The following is a 23,270-nucleotide window of genomic DNA, read 5'->3' on the forward strand; positions in this document are numbered from 1 at the left end:
GATTTGTAGGTATTTGGAGGGCCGCAGAAAAATAGTTAATGTCTTATTAAAGAAATGACAATGTTGCATGAGGTAAAACTCTTTATAGTTTATAAAACTTTCCTTTAACAGTTAAAAGGAAAGATATATAAACTATAAAGAGTTTTATCTTATGCAAAATTGTCATTTCTTTAATAAGACATTAACTATTTTTCTGCGGCCCTCCAAGTACTCTATTTTTTTCTGCAGCCCTCACATTTAAAGTTTAATATCATTTCTTTCTCAAAACTGATACATTTCAATCACTATATTGAAAATAAAATCATTTTCCCTACCTTTCTTGGCTGGTGACTTTATTTTTCTGTGCTTTTAACTATGTTTCCAGGGCCTTCTAGTCCTTTGACTGTTTTTTCTCTCCGTCTTCACTTTCTGCCTTGCATCCATCTTTGGCATTAACTTAATATTCAATTTTCTTTTCAAAATCTACGTTTCCATGTCTTACCTTCCCTTCCTATCTCTCTCTTCTTCCGTTCTATTTCCATGGTCTGACATCTCTTTCCTTCCTTTCTCTCCCTCCCTCCTTCCTTCCTTTCCCCTGGTTTGGCATATGTCTCCTTCCCTCCCCCCCATGCCCTGGCATCTCCCCCTCCCCCTCCATGGTCTGGTATCTCCTTTCCTTCCCTCCCTCCCTCCCATGAACTTGGCATCTCTTGTTCCTCTTCTCTCCCTTGTCTTCCTTCTCCTTCCTTCCCTCTCTTTCCCCAATTGGGTGCAGCAGCAACAGAAGCAGCATTTCCCTTCTCCCTTTCCTGTGCAGCAGAGACATTTCTCTTCCCCCTTCCCTCCCTCTCCCTTTCCCTGTGCAGCAGCAGCATTTCCCTAGGGTTCCCCTTTCCTATGCAGCAGAAGCATTTCTCTTTCCCCTCCCCTTCTGTTCCCTTCCTTGTGGAACAGCAGCATGTCTGGCCGGCTCCCTTGCTCAGTAGATCGTTCCGTTCAAAGCCGTGGGTGGCAGCTCCTCGCGAGATCCGCGCCTGCGTCAGAAGCCTCTCTGATGTGATGTCAGAGAGGCTTCCGATGCAGGAGTGGATAGCACGAGGAGCCGCCATCCGCGGCTTTGAACGGAACGATCGACTGAGCAAGGGAGCTGGCCAGACACACTGCTGCTCCACAAGGAAGGGAAGGGGGAAGAGAAATGCTGGTGTGGATGGTGCAAGGAGCTGCTGCTGGCCGCAGATTTGACTGGAACAATCAACTGTAGCAAGGGAGCAGTTGATCATCGTGTCCAGACCGCGGGCCACAAAATAGCACCTTGAGGGCCGCGAGTTTGAGACCGCTGCTCTATACTAATCGGGTATCAATCTATAGGGCCAGACTGAACTGGTGTTGATACACGAATTTTAGCTTTACGTTTACCCATAATAAACATTAAAGTCAGTAAGCACTTATCGTTTTCCCAGGTTGGCTCTCCAGGCTCTTTGTGGCTCCTAAGGGGCTCCCAAGGGGCAGGGCGAGCCCCTTTGGCCATGCTCTGTGGCCGCGGGCCACTAAAGCGTCTGTTATTTCACTCCGAAGAGTGAAGCCCCCGCTGACTGGTAGGTGGATATTAAATTGCCTGGTGTTCATATCGGCACTTTCAGGGTCCAGGAAGTCAATCCCAGCAGGCAGGCAAAACAAGTATTCAGAAAAGTCCTTAAGCCAATACTCTCTATCAAGAGTGCTGCTCGGGAACAGCTTCTCTCCAAAAGATTAGGTTCTTACCTTTGCTAATCTTTTTTGTAAATCCACACTTTATTCTGGGATCCTGCCCTGCATTTATCCAATTCGCAGATCGACTGCCTGGTTATCCCAGGACAGCATATTCTCACACATGGGTGACGTCACCAACGGAGCCCCGATACAGATACTTGAAAAGTGAATCGCAGATTTAAGTTTTAGAAAGTTCGCAATTAACCCACACCGTGCAAGCACGAGTGCCTTCCCGCCCAACGTAGGCGCACAGTCCCTCAGTTTCTTAGTTTCCGTGGAGCTAAGAAGATGCATTTCAATGGCCGTTAAAAACGTTTTTGCCTTCCCGCTCTTGCGTCAGTGACTTTTTAGTCTTTTTCGTGTTCTTTTCCTCTTATTTTTGTTAGTTATTTCTGTAAAAAAAAAAAATCTTTTTTTTTTAATCCCTCATGGGTTTTCGCCTGGCGTGGCCTGTTGTACCACCTTGGTCTCCGATTTCACCGAGGCGGTCTTCCCATCGATGTCACGCCCGCAGACAGGATTTAAGAAGTGCGGTCGCTGTGCTCGGCCCATCTCTGTAACTGACCCACATTGCTGGCGTTTCTAGTAATGCTGCCCGATTTCCGATTCAAATCGATTCACCAATTCACTTTGCAGTTTTATTATTTTGGGGGTTTTTTTTCTAAGTGTTTGATTGGAGGCTTGGTGCCCAGAGGTTTCCACTTGTTGGGACCTCTGCCTGGGAGAAGACGCAGACTCGCATTGCGGAAGTCTGCTGTTAGCAGGATCAGCCATTGGAACATCTAGCCAGCCTGTTTTTGTATTTTTGAAGCTCAGAGGCTGTCCCCTGCATAGTTGCTCATATCCCTGATTTATCCAGGATCTTGAGCACAGGCTCCTTCTCGGTTTGGCCAGGATTAATAGTGGGCCTGCTGTGAGATCCTCTTCCCCCTCGCGACGAGGTTTTCTGCAGGTTGAGGTTGAGGTTCACTGTCACCTATGTCCAACTTGCAACCAGAAGACCAAGTTCATCCAGTGAATCTGTGAAGCAGGGTTCTTCTCCATGTGCTCTAGCTGAATTCCTATGCCAAAGCAGGCAGACACCACTTGGCGAAAATCATAAGAACATAAGAATAACCTTACTGTGTCAGACCAATGGTCCTTCAAGCCCAGTATCCTGTTCACACGGTGGCCAATCCAAGTCACTAGTACCTGGCCAGATCCCAAGGAGTAGCAATATTCCATGCTACTGATCCAGGGCAAGCAGTGGCTTCCACCATGTCTTTCTCAACAGACTATGGACTTTTTGGACAATTTCCTGGAGGAACTTTCTTAAAACCAGCTATGCTATCCACTCTTACCACAACCTCTGACAACGCATTCCAGAGCTTAACCATTCTCTGAGTGAAAAAATATTTCCTCCTATTGGTTTTAAAAGTATTTCCCTGTGACTTTGAGTGTCCCTTAGTCTTCGTAATTTTTGACGGAGTGAAAAATAAATCCACTTGTACCCGTTCTACTCCAATCAGGATTTTGTAGACTTCAATCATATCTCCCCTCAGCCATCTTCAGTAGTCAAATTTAAAAGTTTCTGCAGCCAGAGCCTTGTCTAAAACCCCTTTCTCTGTGCTTTTTGTCTTTCAGGGAAGTCTCCATGGGCCGCTTTTGGTGCAGTTTTGCTGACAGCAGACATCTTAGTTTTAAATCTTTTTTTTTCTAAAGCCTTCATCTGCCTCGGAACCCCTCAACTTTGGCTAAAATCGATAGGGATGGACTCCTTTGGCCTTTCTACCCATATATCATGCCAGGTTTGTGCTGGATGACTAGCAGAGGAGTGTCTAGGTCCCGGGTGCGGTAGAACACATGGGGGTGGCGGGAGCCTTATGCTCAATCTCATCATGATCCTCCAGGGTTAGGGATCCACAGGAGCTGCATTCCCAGGGAAAGACGCTCTTTCCAGAACCCTTGAAGATGCAGTGGCCATGCGCAGATACTCGGGGGCTGTGGGGCACAAGAAGACCGGCAAGTGTTCCCTGCTGGGGTCCTTGAGACCCCAGTACAAGGCTTCACCCTGGATTTGGTGAGCCTCATTTGGACCACCTATTTGAACTGCCAAGAGTCCTCAGCATTTGCAGCACACCAGAGGTGGTGGTGCTGGGGAGCTCCCCTTCAGCATGCACCCTAGCTAGATGAGGATACAGTCTTGGACCAGGAGGTTCAGTCTGAAAGATTGGGAGGATGGAAAGTCCAGTTCCATGCCATTGTTGTCCCTGAATGAAGTTTCGCTGGCAAAGTCTGGTTCTTTGCATGAGAGCAGTGGTCAAGATGCAGCAATGGCCCTAGACCAGGGGGAAGACCTTACGGTGTGTTCGTTTTTCGAAACCAAACCTTTTTATGAGGCAAGTAAGTAAAAGTAGGAAGAAACGAAGGCCGTTTTGGTTCTTAAAAGTAATAGCTAAGAAGGTAAGGAATAAGAGGTTAGCTTTCATAAACTACAAAAGATGATAGAAAGAGGAAGACAAGCAAAAATATCTGGAAAAGTTCAGTAGTCAGGAAAGCAAAGATACAAATGGAAGAAAAAATAGCTGACATGGTAAAATGGGGAGTCAAGACATTTTTTTTAAGATATATCAATGATAGGTAGAAGTACAAAAGTAGCATTGTGAGACTCAAAGATGAAGGGGAGAAATATGTAGAAGCTCATAAATAAAAAGGCTGAATTGCTTACAAATATTTCTGTTCTGTGTTCATGACTGAAGAGCAGGGAGTGGGACTACAGAAGACAAATGCAAATAAGGATGGAGGAGTGGTAGACTCTGATCAGTTTTTCAGAGGGTTGGGTTCGTAAGAAGCTAGCTAAATTAAAGGTTGGCAAAATGATAGGGCTGGATGATGTACATCCGAGGGTGCTGAAGAAAGTTAGGGAAGTTCTGGTAGCTCCACTGACTAACCTTTTCAATGCTTCTCTATAGTCTTGAGTGGAACTGGAGGACTGGAGAAGGGCAGATGCGGTCCCTCTCCACAAAAGTGGAAGTAAAGAAGAAGTAGGGAATTACAGGACTGTAAGTCTGACTTCTGTGGTAAGAGAATTGGATAGGGGGAGTGCACTAGATGGGCCCCAAAGTAACAGGCTGGTTCAGGAACTGGTTGAGTGGAAGACAACAGTGGGTAGTGGTCAATAGAGAGCACTCTGAGGAAAGGGATATTACCAGTGGTGTACCTCAAGGTTCTGTTCTTGGGCCTGTTGTTTTTAACATTTTTATAAGCAATACACTTCTCCCTCCGTATTCGCGGTTTCAGCAATCGCGGTTTTTAGCTTGCTGGCTCCTCCCTCCCAAATTACATCAGTTGACATAGAGAAATCGCTGATTCCAAGCGTTTACAGAGAAAAGTTGCTGATTCCCAGCACTTCACCATGTTTTGCCTCTCCTTCAGGAACAGGCCAGGTCTCCCACCATGTTATTTGCGGTTTCACCATATTCACGATGGATTTTAATAGAAAACAGCGAATAACGTGAAAAAGTTATTCACGATTTTTCTGTATTCGCGGGTCTGTTAATCCTCTATCACAGCGAATACGGAGGGAGACGTGTATTGCTGAAGGGCTGTCACGTAAAATTTGCCTCTTTGTGAATAATATGAAGAAAGACCTAGTGAAGCTTGAAGAATGTTCTGAAATTTGACAGCTAAAATTTAATACTAAGAAATGTAAGGTCATGCATTTGGGCTGCAAAAACCCGAAGGAATAGTACAGTTTAGGGGGTGAAGAACTTAATGTGCATGACAGAAGAGCGGGACTTGGGTATGATAGTATGTGATGATCCTAAGGTGACCAAACAGGTTGAAAAGCTGACGGTGAAAGCTAGAAGGATACTAGGGTGGATAGGAAGAGGTATGGCTAGTAGGAAAAAGTAGGTATTGATGTCCCTGTATAAGACTCTGGAGGGACCTCATTTAGAATATTGTGTAGAATCCTGGAGACTGCACCTTCAAAAAGATATAGAAAAGGATGGAGTTGGTCCAGAGGAAGGCTAGTAAAATGGTGCATGGTCTTTGTCATAAGGCTTCAAAAAGATATAGAAAAGGATGGAGTTGGTCCAGGGGAAGGCTAGTAAAATGGGGACAGATTTAAAGATCTCAATATGTATACTTTGGAGGAAAGTGAGAGAGGGAAGATATGATGGAGACATATAAATACCTACGTGGCGTAAATGTGAGGGCATAAGATGAAGTTAAGAGGTGATAGGCTCAGGAGTAATCTAAGGAAATACTTTTTTACAGGAAGGGTGGTGGATACATAGAAATATGATGACAGATGAAGGCCAAATGGCCCATCCAGTCTGCGTGGTAGTGCTGCCTGAGTCAGGGAAAATGTTTGTGTTTCAATTCAGCTTACTGAATCGATTATTCAATTCGCTTTTCCTGCCCAATAAAATTAATAAAAAAATTTTCCTCTCTCTGGTAGGTCCTTGCTTACACCTGCTAACACCAGCTCTGGCAGGAGGAAAGTGTGGTGCAGTGGTTAAAGGTACAACCTCAACACTCTAAGGTTGTGGATTTAAACCCCGCACTGCTCCCTGTGACCCTGGACAAGTCACTTAGGGCTAGATTCACTCAGCCTACCGATCGTGTCACGATCAGTTTGCAACCATTTAGCAACCCTACCCGATTCACTAACCTTCTGACCGATCCTGTCCATACCAGATCAGATCCACACATGAAAATGAGGGGGAACACCTGCATAAGTAGGAAGGCAGTGATTCACTAAACCAACGAAGGACAACCAATTGGGCTGGCCGATCCAAAAATGAGCGACTGCTGAGAACCAGTCGCTCAAGTCCTTGCCGACGCCCCGACTCTTCTCTCTGCCGCCCTTCCCTGCAGTGCAAGCCTGTGGTTTTAACCCGCAGTTTTAAAGCGTGGTTGCACTACAGCGTGTTCTGTTTCAGAACACACCGCAGTGCAGCCCCGCTTTAAACCCATGGGTTAGAACCATGGGCTCTGAGCAACAAGTACTTACCAATTAAATCAAGAGCAAGGTTTATTTATAAGCTAAGGGCACAAACGGCAGTTTATATTCTCCCTCTTTCCCTCAGTTTAAGAAACAGTTGAAGGCTGAGCTGGAAAGTGAAGATGAAAGCTTCAGGCAATACATTATCACTTTCCCTTTAAGAAGTTGGTGGTGGAGGGAATCACTTAAATGAAGGCAGGGAAAGTTCCTCTGGGGAGAAAAAAGTGCAAGCTCGTCCTCTGCCCTGATGTCAGATCGGTCTTTAATAAAATTCCAAAGGGCAGGAGGAAAAATGCTACCTCGGCTTTAAGGATCTGCCAGCTCAGCGCTGCTTTAAGTGTGTGTGTGTTTGTGTGTGGGTGGGGGGTTGTCAGAAGAGGATCCAACTCAGACTTCGATCAATGCATCATGTCCAGGAGTTCTTTCATCATGGATTCTACACCTGAGTAAAAAAGTTTAAAAAATATTACAAAAAAAGCATGGAGAGCAAGCGCATGCACAGACCATCTACAGGCAAAGAAGATGGACTGCATATGCATCAGGATCGCTCTGCAATGATCCATGTGGTCAGTTCAGAGCATGTCTACATTTGTCATAATTTGCATGAGGATGCATTGTGAATCAGTCGCCCGGCATCGGATCAGATCGGATCGCCCATGGATCAGATCGGATCCATGAGGTTAGTGAATCTAGGCCTTAATCCCCCACTGCCCCAGGTACATTAGATAGATTGTGAATAGAGAATGACACGGTGGCGGTTTACCCGCGGCCACCAGGTTTAGCCGCGGGTAACCCGCCAAAACGGGGAACGAAAACTAGCAGTCGCTGTGGCGACGGGGACAAGGCCATTCACCGCCCCGTGGAGCGGTGAATGGTCTTGTCCCCGCAGTGAGGCATGAAGGATCGCGCGGTCCCCGCAGCCCACACCCGCCTGCCCAATCGATCCTAATGATTAGCCAGCTCTCTCCCTTCTCCTAACCTTAGTTTGTAGGGTTTTTTTTTTCGGCGACCCGCACACTATCAAAGAGCCGCGCACCCGCTGCTGCTCAGTTTCGATCTTCTGCTCTGACGCAACCGGAAACAGGAAGTTGCAGCAGAGCAGAAGATTGAACACTGAGCAGCCGCGCGTGCGCAGCTCTTTGGGAAAGCGTGCAGGTCGCCAAAAAAGAAAGCCTGCAAACTAAGGGAGAGAGCTGGCTAAACACTAGGATCAATTGGGCAGGCGGGTGGGGGCTGCGAGGACTGTGCGATCGCCCCTGTTCCCGGCTCAAACTGGAAGGAGGGAGTGAAAGGGAAAAGGATTCTGGGCCAAGGGGATGAAGATGGAAAGAAAAACCCACAGCAGGAAAGAAAGGGAAGGACAAGCAGGTGAGCCAGATGCTAGACAGATGCTAGAAGCAGGGGGGGGGAGGAAGAAAGAGGGAAAAAAGCTAGATGGGGTTGAAAAGAAGAGACACACTGGTATGGAAGAGGAAGATAGGGGAAATCTGGACACAGGAAGGTAACAGAAAGAGGGGAAATTATGTGCATGGGGCATAGGGACAGAAACATAAAGGGGACATGCCATGGGGATGGTATATAGACACAGGGGGGGAGGCAATGGCAGATACATAGGGGAGATATTAGAAATGGGGAAAATAGGAGCACAGAAGCGAGATGGTTTGTGGGGATGGGACAGGGACCGAGCTCGCAGGCTCCAGTGGCTTGCACAAACTACATTGTAACGTGCCATGAAAATAAGAGGGAGGAAGGTAGATAGATAGGCCATGCGAGAGGAGCTGAACGGTGGTAGAAAGGAACAGATGGTAAAGGAGGGAGGGAAGGGTGGTGGTGGAAAGGAATAGGACAGACATTGAAGGAGGGTGGAGAGGAACGGACCCTGAAGGGAAATGTGGAAGACAGAATGGGAAGAAGACAGATGCCAGCCTATGGGGGAGCGGAGGGAAGAAGATGGGTGCTAGACCAATTGGGGGGGGAGGGGTGAAGGGAGAGGCACAGTAACAGCAAATGGAAGACGCAGAGAGAAGACACACAGTGGATGGAAGGAATTGAATGAGAAGATGTGGAAAGCAGAAACCAGACAACAAAGGTAGAAAAAAAATTCTATTTATTTATTTTTTGCTTTAGGATAAAGTAGTATATTAGTTGTGTTGATAAAAATTTATAAACAAAGCCCTGCCAGCTGAACATCTCTTTCTCTAGTTCAGCAGCAGGAACTTTGATTTATAAGAAAGGAATAAGCTAAATATTACAGTACTAAGGCTTATATGGATACAGCGGGGACGGTGACGGGGCGGTGAATGGGATGGCAGTGGCGGTGACGGGGCGGTAAAAGGGATGGCGGTGACGGTGACGGGGCGGTGAAGGGAACGGCGATGACGGGGCGGTGCAGAGGATGGTGGGCCGGGAACGGGGCGGTGATGGGGACAGATTTTTTCCCCGTGTCATTCTCTAATTGTGAACCCACCGGGACTGATAGGGAAAGTACTTGAAGTACCTGTATGTAAACTGCTTTGAGTGTGGCTGTATAACTACAAAAAAGTAGTATAAAATTCCCAATCAATTTCAAATCTGACATTATAATCACAAAATAGAAAATAAAATTATTTTTTTCTACCTTTTGTTTTCTGGTCAATTTATTATACAAATCATGTTTGTCCCAGGCTCTAATTTCTGTTTGTCTTCTGTTAACTCGCTCACCAGGGTCTCCTGCCCATTTGATGTTTTCTTTTTTCTCCATGCTCACCATTCATCTTTCATCTCTATACCTTCCCTTCCACTGCCCCAACATTTCTGGTGCTGCATATGGGAGGAGGAAGAATTGTTGAGGTGGAGGAGAGTAAGGGAGAGATGCAAAAAAGAGGTAAAAAGGGGTGAGAGGGAGAAATCCTGCATATGGTGGATGGAGACATCTCATACATGGAGAAGAGGGAAAAATCTAGGGGGCTACTTGGCTTAAAGAAGTTGGAAAACACAACTATAAACTATTGGTTGTTTGGCAATCACTTGCAACTTAATATTGCTATCAAGTTTTTCTCAGGTTGACATTTCCTTCAGAATTTAGGCCCCCTTTTATCAAGCTGCATTAGGGTTTTTTATTGCCTGCCACTGTGGTAAAAGCTCCGACACTCATAGCAATTCTATGAGCATCAGAACTTTCACTGTAGCAGCCGGCAATTAAAAAAAAAAACCCCTAACACCGATTTGATAAAAGGGGGCCTTAGTATTAACAATTTGTTTATCCTGATTATTGTTTCTATCCACAATGTAGGTGTTATGTTGGATTCCAAACTTACAATGAAAACACAAGTAATGAAGATTAGTCAGAAAATTATATGACTGACTTTCTTTCCCCAGTTTTAGGATAGTTGTCCAGACTCCAGAGTATAGTGATGCCATGTTAAGATTATTGTAATGGACTTTTAATGGGATTGTGCAGAGAACTCTTAAGGGCATTGCGTATTGCTTCCTCTCAAGTTCTTTTTGGTTATTCTTGAAATGTGCATATCACTCCGGTCTTGAAAACTCTTCAACGGCCTCCAATTCAGCAAATATTTATTTTCAGAATTATTCTGTCAGTTTTCAAGGTTCATAATAACCTGGTATCTCCCTTGATCACTTCAAGTTTGCATATTTAGCAGGAAACGTTCAAATGCTGCCATTTATCCAAGCAGTTCCAAAGTTGCTTTAGCAAGGGAAGGGTAGTTAGCCGCATATAAGGAATCAAAGTCCTGCGTTAGGTTAATCCCTAAATAGCGCAGAGAGGCTACAGCCAACTGAAAATGATACTGGGGAAAGAACGTCTGCCCTACCAAGGGGGGCTAGAGTCATATCCAGGATCTCGGACTTAGTCATATTAATTTTAAATCCAGAGATAAGAACATAAGAATAGCCTTACTGGGTCAGACCAGCGGTCAATCAAGCCCAGTAACCCATTCTCACAATGGCCAATCCAGGTCACTGGTACCTGACCAAAACCCAAAGAGTAGCAACATTCCATGCTACCTATCCAGGGCAAGCAGTGGCTTCCCCCATGTCTTTCTCAATAGTAAACTATGGACTTTTCCTCCAGGAAATTTCCAAACCCTTCTTAAAACTAGCTAAGCTATACGTCCTTGCCACAAATTCTGGCAAAGTGTTACAGAGATTAACTATTCTCTGAATGAAAAAATATTTCCTCCTATTGGTTTTAAAAGTATTTCCCTGTTATTTCATCAAGTGTCCCCTAGTCTTTGTAATTTTTGACAAGAGTGAAAAATCAATCCACATGTACCCGTTCTACTCCACTCAGGATTTTGTAGACTTCAGTCATATCTCCCCTCAGCTGTCTCTTTTCCAAGCTGAAGAGCCCTAACCTTTTTAGTCTTTCCTCATACGAGAGGAGTTTCATCCCTTTTATCATCTTGGTCGCTGTTCTTTGAATCTTTTTTAGTGCCTCTATCTTTCTTGAGATATAAGAAGACTAGAATTGAACACAATACTCCAGGTGAGGTTGCACCATGGAGCGATACAAAGGCATTATAAAACATTCTTAGTCTTGTTAACCATCTCTTTTTAAATAATTCCTAGCATTTTGTATGCTTTTTTGGCCATCGTATTGTCTACAATGACACCCAGATCCTTTTCTTGGGTGCATCCAGTAACTGTGATTTAGGTTATTTTTACCAATGTGCATCACTTTGCATTTGTCAACATTAAATTTCATCTGTCACTTGGATGCCCAGTCTTCTAATTTCCTAAGGTCTGCCTGTAATTTTTCACAATCTGCATGCATTTTAACAACTTTGAACAATTTAGTGTCATCTGTAAATTTAATCACCTCACTCATCATCCCAGTTTCCAAATCATTTATAAATAAGTTAAATAGTACTGGTCCCAGTACAGATCCCTGCAGCACTCTACTGTTTACTCTCCTCCATTGAGAAAAATGACCATTTAACTCTACCCTCTGTTTTCTATCCGATAACCAATTCCTAATCCACAACATAACTTTGTCACCTATCCCATGATTGTTTAATTTTCTCAGGAGCCTCTCATGAAGAACTTTATCTAAAGCTCTCTGAAAATCTAGATACACTACATCAACCAGCTCACCTTTATTCACATGTTTATTCTACCTTCAAAGAAGTCAAGCAAATTGGTGAGGCAAGATCTCCCTCGGCTGAACCCATACTGACTCTTTCTCATTAAATCATGTTTGTCTACGTGTTCCACAATTTTATCTTTTTATAATTGTTTCTACCATTTTGCCCGGGACTAAAGTCAGGTTTACCAGTCTGTAATTTCCCGGATCTCCCCTGGAAACCTTTTTAAAATCAGTGTAACTTTGGCTACCCTCCAATGTTCAGGTACTACAGATGATTTTAGCGACAGGTTACAGCAGGGGTGCCCACACTTTTTTGACTCACGAGCTACTTTTAAAATGACCAAGTAAAAATGATCTACCAACAATAAAATTTTAAAAAAACATAACGCACACTGTACGCATAAAATTGTTAATTATCATTCCTATTCCGGGAGTTTTTCAAAGATGTCAAAGCAGATGACTCTATGCACTGTCACCTCAGTAACAACCATACAAAAATAGACAAATACCCACCCCCTCCCTTTTTACTAAACCACAATAGCAGTTTTTAGCACAGGGAGCTGCGCTGAATGCCCAGTGCTGCTCTCGACGCTCATAGGCTCCCTGCGCTAAAAACCACTATTGCGGTTTAGTAAAAGGGGACCATATTGTAAAATATAGACAGCAGATATAAATTCAGACACATTTTGATCACTAAATTTAAAATAAAATCATTTTTCCTACCTTGTCTGGTGATTTCATGAGTCTCTGGTTGCACTTTCTTCTTCTGACTGTGCATCCAATCTTTCTTTCAGCCTGTATGCTTCCTCTCCTCCACACCTCATTCCCTCCCCCAACTTTTTCTTCCTCTCTCCCTGACCTTTCTTTCTTTCTCTCTTCATGCCCCCTTTCTTTTTTCTGTTTCTCTTCTTTCCTTCTGTCTCCCTGCCTGCCCCCTTTCTTTCTTTCTCCCTGCCCTTCCCCAAGCCACTGCCACTGCCGCTGCCATTGGGAAACAGGAGCCAAAATGCCACCAATGGATAATAGGCCCAAAAGCCGATTGGCTGGCCCGAACTTCCTCTCCGACGGCAGAATTGACGTCGGGGAGAGGAAGACTGATCGGCCCGATAGATCGCCAAAGCAAAGTGAGTCCTGGGTGATCGACTCACTTTGCCTTGGCGAGCTACCCGTCGATCGCGATTGACCTATTGGGCACCCCTGGGTTGCAGTATACACACATCACAACTGAGCTGATGGTTCGTCTCTCTCTGACGCTGCAGGAGTGTAGTGACTGTTCTAAGGGTTGTGGAATGAATCATCTGAGTTTCCATTATTTCCTATGGGGAAATTTGCTTTGATATACGAATACAAGCTTGCTTCTGGAACGAATTATGCTCGCAAACCAAGGTTTTACTGTAATCCTTCTTCAGGAACCTGTCCTAAATGAACTTCCAAGAGCAAATGCCCAGATTAGAATTGGACCCTTGTGAAACTCGTAATGTTTTTTTTTGTGTGTGTGTACTCAGAATTACGCAAGTGTATACAGGGCAGCCTTTTTTGTTAATATGAACAAGAACAATTTCATCCCCTGAGAAAGCCAACATTAAATTGTGCAAAACAGTGCTGGATCCCATTGGGTTATTAAATTAAGTGCCCTAATTTTTGGTCTTTTTTGGCTCTGAATAGTTCAATGTTTTTCAAGTTTATTATAAAATTTAATTAATCGCTTAAAGCGATGAACAAATCAATAAAATTACAAAATAGGGGGGGGACAAACAAAAGTAACAAAAATACTGAACCTTACAAAACATGTTGAAGACTAACTTAACAAACATAATAAAACGTGAGGAAAGGATAGGGACAGAAATACAATTTGGTTGATAGAAGAAAAGACACTTATGGTTGAAAACAATAGGAAATGAAAGAATCTCAAAGAAGTTATGAAAATAAAATGAAGCTCCTAGACAGTCCTTTTAGTCATTAAATGTGTCTATAAAAAGAAAGCTTTTAAGTTTGCTCTTAAATTTATCCAAATTTTTTTCCTCTCTTAAGTAAATAGGGAGGTAATTCCATGTTTGAAGAGCTATAACGGAAAAGATAAAGTGCCGTCGTGTATTAATAATTTTAAGTGAGGGGATGACTAATAAGTGTTGGTCATTGGACCTCAGTAATCTGGATGAGGTATAAGGAATCAATAATTGTAAATGAAAGCCGGAGTTTTGTATAGCAGGGTTTTAAAGGTAAGCAAACTTAATTTGTACATTATGCGATGTGCGACAGGGAGCCAGTGTGCTTTTTTAAGAAGAGGAGTCACATGATCGAATTTCTTAGCTTTCATTATAAGTTTGATGGATGCGTTCTGGATGGTCTGTAAACGTCTGATTTCCTTTTGTGCTATTCCCTTGAATAGGGCATTGCAATAATCAATTTCTGAAATAACCAAGGAGTGGATTAATATGTTAAGAGACCTTGGACATAAAAATTTTGATATTGAACGGATTTGACGAAGTCTGTAAAAAGTTGATTTAACAATGTTACTAACTGCTGCTTGGGATGGTGTGGGAGACGAATCTCCGCCTCCCGGCAGCCCTAGCAGCGCAAAACCTTTAAAAAAAAAAAAAAAAAAAAACCCTGCTTTTAAAAATATTGAGCTTCTAACCCAAACATATCTCTTGTTGTATCCAAAGATCATTTACTTCTCCTTCCTCCGCCCTGAACCACTTGTGCTGTTCGGATCCGGCTTGTATCTGCTTTTTAAAGCTCCGGCCCCTCTCCAGCCCGTTTGAAGGCCACCAAAATTTTCCCCCAAAGCCACTCTCTAGAGCTGAGGAAATAGGAAGCCATTGCCATCTCCACCCTCCTTTCTTCGCCCAGCATCACTTGTGCATGAAGAGACTGAACTTGTTACCAAATCGTTCCTCAGCTATATACTAACTGTCTTCCTCCGACCAAGTCCTTACATGTAACAAACAACTGCCAAGCTCCGCCTCTATTTCTATCTTACTAGTAGCAATTGTTAAGCTCCACCTCTGTTTGTATCTCACTAGTATCAATCAATAAGTTCCACCTCCGCTTGTACCTCACTAGAAACAATTGGGAGTTAAATCTTTTTAGTCCTTCCTCCGTTTCACTCAGTCCTCACCTATACTCAATTCTCCATCCTTCTTGTCTTATAAGCTCTGCCCAATCCTCTCATTGGTTCTCCGTGATCTCACCATGAAGCCACCTTCTTGGCTCCTTCTTCTCCGACTCTGCTCTTTCACCAACACTTCCCACTGCCAAAAACCTCTCCCCCCCCCGACTTACTCGACTCCACAAATTCCAGTAACGCTTGCCCTGGCCTCAGAATCCCCGTACTAGTACGCACTAGAACCCACCCCCTCAAAAAACCCCAAGGAGTCAACTTCACCTCCTTAAAGCCTGTTCCTCCAGCCAACCTACCCAACCTTACCTCTGACTCTCTCACCCCGGTTCCAACACTTTACTGTAATGCCAGATCTGTCCGCAATAAGACCCAAATACTAAAAGACCTACTTGGAGACTTTGATCCGGGTTTCTTGTGCATCACAGAATCATGGATCGAAAAAAATGACTTATTCACACAAAACGAACTCTGCCCCCCTGGTTACTATGGCCTCTTCTCTCCCAGAATCAACCGGAAAGGAGGCTTGGCTCTGCTTTACAAATCATTCTTCGATGTCCAGCTCCTTGAAAAGGGCAGCCATACCTCTTTAGAATTCAAGTTAGCTTCAGTCAACAATGAACTCCACCCTTACCCATTAGGTATTCTGTTACTATACCGACCACCAACCCCCTGGAACAAATCCTCTGAACTCGTTCTCGAGACCATAACAAAGGCCTTCCTAAAATTCCAGAGACTATTGATCACGGCGATATTAATCTCCACCTAGATGATAACACCAGCAAGGATGCAACCGATTTCAACAACTTCCTCACCTCCCTAAGCTTCACCGCTCCTACACCCGCCACGAAAAGGGGCATACACTAGACATTATCAGCTTCCTCGACCTGACCGAGCACAAAACTACTGCCGAAGAGGCTCGTTGGGAACATGTCCCCTGGTCTGATCACCTTCTAGGCTCTTTCTGCCTTCCCATTTTCATATCTCACCTTGGCACTCCACCCCGAGCCACAAATTCTGTTACCTACCGCAAAAAAATCACGAGCGAATTGTTCTGGACCCAATTTCTAAACCAACTTCCCTCTTTTCCTAACCCTGTTGACCCAGATTCCAACTGGCACAACTGGATAATCCTTTCCGGGACCACCTACCGTGCTCTTGCCCCTTTATCTACCAAACCTATCTCCTACTCCCGCAAGGCTCCCTGGTATCTTCCATACCACAGGGAATTAAAGCAGAAATGTCGAGCTCTGGAGCGTAAATGGAAAAAAAAATCAAAATCCCCTCTAGACAAACAATCCTGGAGAAATAATATCAAGTTCTATAACACAGTATTAAAAAAAGAAAGGAAGAATTACTATGGAGATAAAACCAAAATAGTACACTGTTCAACATCTGGCGCAACTTTACCTCAAAAAACGACTCCGCCTTGCCCCCCTCAACTCCATCCGCAGACAACCTAGCTAAATTCTTCATCAAAAAGATTACTACCATAAGGACTTCCTTCCCCCCAACAGTCTCTTACAATTCTCTGGCCCCCAACGACTCTGATCAAGGCCACTAGCGTGCTTGACTTTAAGAATAAATGGGACATCCACGTGGGATCTCTACGTGGGTCGAGCAGCACTCTGACTTAATGGGGTGGGACAGTAGAGTGGGCAGACTTGATGGGCTATAGCCCTTTTCTGCCGTCATCTTTCTATGTTTCTATCCCTGCTGATAGATCCTGGACTACCTTTGAACTCGTATCCGAACCCCAGATCTCTAAACTTTGTCTCAAACTGAAATCCTGCAAATGCGTCCTGGATCCTTTCCCTTCCTACCTTTACAAAAACGTTCCCACGCAGGCCATCTCCTCCCTTACCAGACTTATAAACTCTGCTTTACTATCGGGCCTGTTCTCCACAGAAATGGGACACATTGCCTTGTCCCCTCTACTGAAAAAAGCTGATCTCGACCCTTACTTACCATCTAACTACCGCCTCATAGCAAATATCCCTCTCCTAACTAAAATGCTAGAGGCCATCATCTCTACCCAGCTCTCATCTTACATAGAGAGATTCTCCATTCTCCTTCCCTACCAATATGGCTTCAGACCCAGCTTCAGCACCGAATCTCTCCTAGTTTCCTTAATTTCAAAGGTGCAACAATTACATTCCCATAACAAGTTTGCTGTCCTATTGCAATTCGATCTCTCTGCAGCTTTCGACGTCGTCCACCACGATATACTGCTTTATCAACTTTCCGAGATAGGCATTGACTCCACCGTCCTAAAGTGGTTCTCAAACTTCCTACGTTCTCGTTCCTACACTGTCAACACAAATGGCACCATGTCCGTCCCTTGGTCACCATCCTGCGGTGTCCCTCAGGGATCACCCCTATCCCCTATTCTCTTTAACATCTATATGTCCTCCCTGAAACTCCTCCAACTATCCCCCTTTGTAACAATCTACACATACGCTGATAACATCCTTGTCCTTCTTGAGACAGACCAGAACCTCACCAACCTCCACGAGAACATTACATATTGCATAACAAGACTCCACTCCTGGTCCCTCTCAGTACAGATGAAATTGAATGAATCTAAAACAAAACTACTCTGGCTCGGCCCAAAATTAGAACACCTGCCCACCCTCTTCGCACTACCCTCTGGCGCCGCACTACAGCTTGAGTTCTCAAGCAAGGTCCTCGGCATCATTATCGATTCTTCCCTCTCCTTCAATGACCACCTCAACTCCTTGGCAAAATCATGCTTTTTCAGCTTCCACATGCTGAGGAAAGTAAGGGCCTACTTCCGCCAACAACATTTCGCCATCCTTGTCCAATCTATCATCCTCTCCAAACTAGACTACTGTAATGCTATTTACTTAAGTCTTACAAAAAAAGTCTTCAAAGACTCCAGCTAATCCAGAACACTGCGGCCAAGTTGATCTTCGTAAAACGCAAATCTGACCATGTCTCCCCACTCATGGCCAAACTTCACTGGCTCCCAGTGATTTCTAGAATCTATTTCAAATGCACCTGCCTGGCTTTTAAGATCATTCATGATGTTTTTGTTAAGCTAGTGCTTTGTAAGGTTAGCGCATTTTGGAACAAATCACAATATTCTGATTTGGGGGGATTTTTAAGGTTTCATTAATGGATCTATTTTATTCTTTATCCCAAACTGGTGCTTTTAAATCCAGACCCCTGAAGCCGAAACAAGGACCATGTCAGGTTCACAACATTTTTTTACTATGTCATTTTGAGTTTATATGATTTGCATCACTTCAACAGTCTTTAATCCACTGGATGTCATTTTATGTACTAATAATTTTTTACATCGAGAACATAAATACTAAAGTACCATTTTTATTTTGGTTTACTCCTCTTTTCTGTGGAATTTCTGGCTGTTCATTTTGGTGTTGAATTTTTTTCTGGATTAGGTACACTATGGATGGAACCAACAATTGGACAGAATCCACCAGACGCCATGAGAGTAGGACCTTGCGGAGGAGCTGGACAGACAGAGGAGATAGTGACCCAACCGAACCCAGAGGAAATTCTAACAGATCGCGACACGGACCTGAGACCAGAGAGACAACCAAGGAAGGGGAAGTCTGCAATTGTAGTGGGAGACTCAATCCTGAGAGAAGTGGACAGTCACATAGCAGGAGGGAGAGAGGACCGACTAGTGACATGTCTCCCGGGGGCGAGAACGAAGGACGTCATTGACAGAATAGAGAGAATCCTGGACGGAGCTGAAACAGAGGAGACAGCGGTGATAATCCACGTTGGAACCAACGACATCAGCAGGAGGAACTACAACAGGACTACACTAACTGAGCAGTTCAGGATCCTGGGGAGGAAACTGAAGCTGAGGACAAGGAGGATAGCCTTCTCGGAGATCCTGCCAGTACCGAGGGCAGATGCTAAGAGACAGACCGAGCTGCAAGCAGTAAACGGTTGGCTGAGGAGATGGTGCGAAGAGGAGGGTTTCCACTTTGTACGGAACTGGACAACTTTTTGGGGGAAGAACAAGCTCTACAGGAGGGACGGACTGCACCTGAGCACGGCTGGAACGAGGTTGCTGGCACGCAACGTCCAGAGCAGCATTGACTTGGCTTTAAACTGAGGAGAAGGGGAAAGCCGACAGTCGACCTGACCTCGACACATCGGACCAAAGTATCAAACAAGGATACTGAACCAGAAATTTGTAAAAGAGGGCTCGGGACTGAGAGGGTACTTTTGGGAAAAGGACACAAGGACGCAATGCAGGGAGCCAATGCACAAACGAAACTAGCAAGCAGAATTAAGAGAGAGCAACAGGAGCCAGAGGGTCATCCAAACATGGGGGAGCAGGCTGAGGACAACATAGACGCACCGCAGGATGGGGATGAACACAACAAAGCTCCGGGGCTGGCAACCCATGAGGAGGTTGGCAGGGGCGCCAAACCACGAGGAAAACCAGCGGAAAAGGCAAACAACCAGGACTTAAATTGCCTATACACTAATGCTAGGAGCCTAAGAGCCAAAATGGGAGAACTAGAAGTCATAGCCAGTACAAAGGACCTGGACATAATAGGAGTCACAGAAACGTGGTGGACTGACGACAACAAATGGGATGTGGCCATACCAGGGTACAAACTCTACAGGAGGGACAGGACACACAAGAAGGGTGGAGGAATAGCGCTTTATATAAAGGACTCCATACCTTCAACCAGGATAGAAACAACAGTAAGGGCGGACGACTTGGAATCACTATGGATTAAGCTACCTGGAGGAGCTGGAGCAGACATAAAATTGGGCCTGTACTATCGCCCACCTGGACAACCGGAAGCACTCGACCAGGACCTGGAGGCTGAGCTGAGGCAGATATGCAAAAGCGGAAGTGTGATGGTGATGGGAGACTTCAACTACCCTGGGATAGACTGGAGTATTGGACACTCAAACTGCACAAGGGAGACCAAATTCCTGGAAACCACGAGGGACTGTTTCATGGAACAGCTGGTCACGGAACCAACACGGGGGGATGCAACTCTCGACCTAATCCTCAATGGGCTAGGGGGACCTGCAAAGGAGGTGGCGGTGCTAGAACCCCTAGGAAACAGCGATCACAACATGATCCAGTGCAAGCTGGAAATTGGACCATCAAAGGTGAAAAGATCCACAGCGACAGCACTCAACTTCAAAAAAGGGAATTATGATGGCATGAGGAAATTGGTGGGAAAGAAACTCAACGGTAGCGAAAGGAAGATGGAGTCTGTAGAAAAAGCCTGGTCCCTACTCAAGGGCACGGTGCAAGAGGCACAGAACCTGTACATCCCCAGATTCAGGAAGGGGTGCAAAAAAAAACCGAACAAAAAACCCAGCGTGGATAACAACTGCAGTAAAAAAGGCGATAAGTGACAAGAAAGCATCGTTCAAAAAATGGAAAAAGGACCAAACAATGGACAACCAAATGGAACACAAAGAACACCAAAGGGAGTGTCACCGTGTGGTTAAAAAAGCTAAAAGGGAATATGAGGAGAGACTGGCGGGGGAAACAACAAACTTCAAATCGTTCTTCAGATATGTGAAGGGGAAGCAACCGGCAAGGGAAGAAGTGGGGCCATTGGATGATGGAGACAAAAAAGGAGTGGTAAAAGAGGAAAAAGAGATAGCAGACAGGTTAAATAAGTTCTTCACGTCAGTCTTCACGAGGGAGGACACATCCAATATTCCGGAACCGGAGGACATTGTAAATGGGGATCAGGATGAAAAGCTGGTCCAACTAGAGGTAAGCCAAGAGGATGTCCTCAGGCAGATAGACAGACTAAAGAGCGACAAATCGCCAGGTCCGGACGGCATTCACCCAAGGGTACTCAAGGAACTAAGGAACGTAATAGCAGAGCCACTTCGCCAAATATGTAACCTATCCTTAAAAACTGGAGAGATCCCGGAGGATTGGAAAATTGCGAATGTCACACCCATCTTCAAGAAGGGTTCAAGGGGGGACCCGGGGAACTACAGGCCGGTGAGCTTGACCTCGGTCCCGGGAAAAATGATGGAAGCACTGATTAAGGACAGTATCTGTGAACACATAGAAAACAATGGACAGCTAAAGTCGAGCCAGCACGGCTTCTGCAAGGGTAGGTCATGCCTCACAAACTTATTGTACTTCTTTGAGGGGGTAAACAGACAGGTGGATAAAGGGGAATCCATTGACATCATTTACCTTGACTTTCAAAAAGCCTTTGACAAGGTACCGCACGAAAGACTGCTTAAAAAGCTGTGGAGACACGGGGTGCAAGGGGAGGTCCACCGATGGATCAAAAACTGGCTGGCGGACAGGAAACAGAGGGTTGGAGTGAAGGGCCATTACTCGGACTGGCATGGGGTCACGAGCGGAGTTCCGCAGGGGTCGGTGCTGGGACCGCTCCTGTTCAATATATTTATTAATGACCTGGAGGCAGGAACAAATTGCGAAGTTATTAAATTTGCGGATGACACCAAACTCTACCGCAGGGTTGATACCATGGAAGACTGCGAAGATCTGCAAAGGGATCTAACGACGCTAGAAGAATGGGCCAAAAAATGGCAAATGAACTTTAATGTAGGGAAATGCAAGGTCATGCATGTAGGGAAAAAGAACCCGATGTTCAGCTACAAAATGGGAGGATCACTGCTAGGGGTAAGTAACCTTGAAAGAGACCTGGGAGTGATGGTGGACACGTCTTTGAAGGCGTCGGCACAGTGCGCCACAGCCTCAAGAAAAGCAAACAAAATGTTGGGTATCATTAAGAAGGGTATCACGACCAGGACGAAGGAGGTCATCCTGCCACTGTATCGTGCAATGGTGCGACCGCATCTGGAGTACTGTGTCCAATATTGGTCGCCGTACCTCAAAAAGGACATGGCGGTACTTGAGGGAGTCCAGAGAAGAGCAACTAAACTGATAAGAGGTATGGAAAACCTCTCATATACTGACAGACTGAAAAAGCTGGGGCTGTTCTCCCTGGAAAAGCGGAGACTTAGAGGAGACATGATAGAAACCTTCAAGATCCTGAAGGGTATAGAAAAAGTAGACAGGGACAGATTTTTCAGATTATGGGGAACCACAAGTACAAGGGGGCACTCGGAAAAATTAAAAGGAGACAGGTTTAAAACAAATGCCAGAAAGTTCTTTTTCACCCAGAGAGTGGTGGACACATGGAACGCGCTTCCGGAGGCTGTGATAGGCCGGAGCACGTTACAAGGCTTCAAAGAAGGTTTGGATAGGTTCCTAGAGGATAAAGGAATTGAGGGGTACAGATAAGAGTAGCGGTAGGTTATAGGGATAGTCTGGGACCATTGCTCAGGCAATGGGCCTGATGGGCCGCCGCGGGAGCGGACCGCTGGGCGAGATGGACCTCTGGTCTGCCTCAGCGGAGGCAACTTCTTATGTTCTTATGTTCTTATCATCATAGTTTTTTTGTATAAGAATCAAAAATTAGTAGTTTTTTTTTTTTTATGCAGACCAATGAAAGAAACTAGGATCCTATTCAAAGAAATGATATGATCTAGGTCTTTCTCTAGATTGCTGAGGTCCACTTTTTCTCTCTATTTTATGTGAAATCTGTTTTTATTAAGCAACAACCAGATCACAAAGACACAGCAGGGCAAAAACATTTCAAATATAGAAAACAGAGCTCCCTACCCCCAAGAGGATTGGACTCTGATGTCCTCTCAGGTTACATAGTATCCCAACCCCCCCCTACCCCCCCAAAATCCCCGCCCAACACCCCACACACCCCAACCCCACCCCCCCAAATCAGACAGGCGGGATAGAATATGCATGTAGTCTATTCAAGATACGACTGCGCGCCCGGGGAGACAAACTGTCCAAATAAGGAGTCCAAATGTGCACAAAGTCTCTGCTCCGGCGGCGAGAGGAAGAAGCCAGGAGGGCCTCCCATCCAAGAAGGGCATGTAATTTATTCCACCAATACCAGTTTGTAACTTATATTGATTGTTTGATTATCTGAGGACTCCGTCCCTACCAATTTTGAGGAAAAAACAATTGGGGAATCCAAGATGGGCTGCCACAGCAGTGTTTTGGCACATAAAAAGGGCTTAAAAACACTTCAAGGCTGACCAGAAACAACCAAAATTAGAACTTTAGAGGGGGAACAAAGCTGTAGCTGCAGAAACAATCAAAACATAGCTTTTCAGATTCCCCCTCTCCCCTGATTTTCTCATAGATTGTCACAACCTGTATTCACAGACCATGTACTGGGTTAATGGAGCTGCAATCTGCTTCAGCTCCTTGAAAAAGTAGCTGGATCTGGAGGGATTCTTTGCCTCAAGCTGCCAGTCAACAACCCTGCCAAGATCTTTGGACTACC

At 45.0% G+C, this 23,270-nt stretch overlaps 1 long non-coding RNA gene across 1 annotated transcript in view; it reads left to right on the plus strand.

The window, feature by feature from the left end:
* Nucleotides 1-23,270, plus strand: part of LOC117355671 — an 82,317-nt gene that overhangs the window by 29,421 nt on the left and 29,626 nt on the right. The gene's annotated exons all lie outside the window — the stretch shown is intronic.

Source organism: Geotrypetes seraphini, chromosome 2 (assembly GCF_902459505.1).
Source record: "Geotrypetes seraphini chromosome 2, aGeoSer1.1, whole genome shotgun sequence".
NCBI lineage: Eukaryota > Metazoa > Chordata > Amphibia > Gymnophiona > Dermophiidae > Geotrypetes > Geotrypetes seraphini.